Source organism: Marmota monax, unplaced genomic scaffold (genome assembly GCF_021218885.2).
Source record: "Marmota monax isolate L192 unplaced genomic scaffold, Marmota_monax_Labrador192_F-V1.1 WCK01_AAM20220418_F8-fsc00022, whole genome shotgun sequence".
NCBI lineage: Eukaryota > Metazoa > Chordata > Mammalia > Rodentia > Sciuridae > Marmota > Marmota monax.
In genome coordinates, this window is record NW_026695215.1 from 27,067,308 (window position 1) to 27,069,949 (window position 2,642).

The window sequence follows — 2,642 nt, forward strand, 5'->3', positions numbered from 1 at the left end:
GGATGGTACTCGCCAGTACTTAGTTATACTCAGTAGACTAAGAGTCTGCCCTCCTTTGGGTACAGTATTAATTTCCTCTTCAGCCTGGTATCTGATGCCATTCAGATCTAGTATTTAGCCTGTAAATGGGGTACGGTGTTTAATAATCTGCATGCACACTGGATACAATATTTCACATTCCCTCTAACAGTGTTCTGTTCTCTTGCTCATTAGATGTTCAGCCCCTCCTGCTGTTGGTCCTAGCACCCACATGGGAAGACATATGGGGAGATGGGAAGGGAGGGGAAGGTGGGCCAGCCCAGAGGAGCATATCTTAGGCTGGGGGGCCTGAGAAGCCTGGTGGTCTATTATCTATGACAGGAGGCTGGAGTTCCTTCCCTGACACATGCCCCTCAGAGGGATACTGAGTGTGCCTCCTGCCAGGCCCCCAGGTCAGTGTGATCTTAACTTGGGGGTTATGAAGCCATGAAGACTCGAAGTCAGAAGGTAGGGTGGCAACATCAGCAGGCAGGTGATGTAATTCCTGTATAAAAGGCCAGCCAGCTTAGTCTGGACAGACGCAGCCTGGCAATGGGGACAGCCAGTGTGATGAGGGATACGGGGGTCAGGCCTTGCCAGTATGACACTTTGGAGGCAAATTCTTCACCATCTGAGCCCTGTTCCAAGCCAGCGGCTTTCCCTGAGGCTGCCCAGCCCCATCCCTATTATGGAACCCAGGAGACTTACCCAGAGAGGTCTACCTTGGCCAAAGACTTGGCTCTGCCTCAGGAAGCTTCAAGTCCTGAGTTTGAGACTACTTCTCTCTCTCTTACTCCCAGGACAAAGGTTTGGATTGGGACCTGGCAGATCCTGCTTATCTCCTTATAAATATTTATAAGGCTCCAGGGGCCAGAGCCTGCAGCTGGCTGGGAGGGAGTTGGGGGGCAGATGCTACAGAAGGATCTCAAAGCCCTTCCTTAATGAGGGTGTTGGGAGGAAAGAGTGCCACCTGGGCCTTGGGATCCTCTGGGATGAAGAGGACAGATGGACTGCGGGACAGAGTTAGGGGAGGCCTCAGGGACATAGGCATAATCCAGCAACCAGACCTTCCCATGTACCCTAGGAATGTGAGAAGGAGTCCAAGGAGGTCAAGGCTATTGGAGACACTGTAGACTCCTCCCTGAACTGTCCTCCCATGAGACATCCTTGAGAGCTGGCTCCCAACCTTATTGTTCTCAAATTGTGCCCTCACTCTTATAGTGTTTCCCACACAATCCCAAAACTGTGCTGCCCAAGTGTCGCAGAGCTGTGCTGCCCAAGTGTCGCCAGAGCTGTGCTGCCCAAGTGTCACCAGAGCTGTGCTGCCCAAGTGTCACCAGAGCTGTGCTGCCCAAGTGTCGCAGAGCTGTGCTTCCCAGCACCCACATTGTCCCAGGCTTGCTCCCAGAACTGTTTCCCCCATGCTATCCACAAGCAGCTGTGCCCTTGCAAACTTCTCTTCCCACCAACTCTCCGATGCCACTTCTCCTTTCTAGAACTACTCTAGGGGCCTCATTCTCCTCAAGCCATGTTCCCATCTTCCCAGAAGTATGCCCCCTGAAGCATCTCCCTGTTCTTCATCCTCCAGACCTGTTCTCCCCCACATTAAGGGGTCTTCCTTCATCTACGATGAACCCCTTTCCTTTCTGACCACAGGCACTACAAACCTCTATATGATCTGAGCACACTGTCCACCCCCAGGGTCCTGCTAGGGCCTCAGCCAGCTTTCCTATGTGCTATGCGTGGGCACCCTGCTGCCTCCTCATTGGCATGCTGGAGGGGCCCACAGGTGGAATCAAAGCTCTTTGCTCAGAGCTGGCTGCACAGCAGGGGTCTGGGAGCCTTTGTTTCCCTAATCTGGGGAAGTAGGGGTACATTTTTAGGGCTCAGAGCTGCCTGTCACCATCACAGGGAAGCACAGCTACAGATAAGGGAGACTGACTGAGCCAGTGAACACCCCGATAGATAATGAAGGGCAATAGGGGGATGGATGGCCTTCAGCAAGCCTGGGGGCAAGGCTGCCTCCCAAAGCCCAGAGCTCTCATTAGTGGAAGCCTAAGGGAAGAGGCAGCTAAGTGGGTCAGTCTCCTCCCCCAGCTGCCTGCCAGGTGTGGGTGAGGAGGATCCTCAGTTTATAGTTCCCCAAGGAAGTTGGTCCCATTCAGAGCCCCCGCCTCCAACTCCCCACCCCCTTGTTCCTCCAACACCCCTCCCTGAGCCTCTGCCCTCAGACCCCTCTAAGTCCTCTGCCCCTCCAATCCCCCTCCCTGAGCCTTCCCCCTTTACAGAGCCCCTACTTCCTTCCAGGGACCTCCCCATCTTGAGTCCCCTTTTTTCTCTGAGACCCCCTCTAACGCCTCCTCCCCTTCCTGCACTCCCTCTCCTGAGCTCCTCCCTGTCTCTGTAGCCCCCACCTCCAGGTGCGGGCCCCTTAGCCAGCCTCCCCAAGGCATCCTCCAGACTGAGCCACACCTGGGAGAAATTGAAATCCTAGACTCTTCCTACCCCCGCCAAAGAAGCAGACATCCCTGTCCTGGCCAGGAAAGGCAGTAAAACAGGGCTCCGCTGGGGCCAGGCCCCAGGGCTGTGCCAGAACAAGCATCCAGATTCAGTGAAGGAGCCAG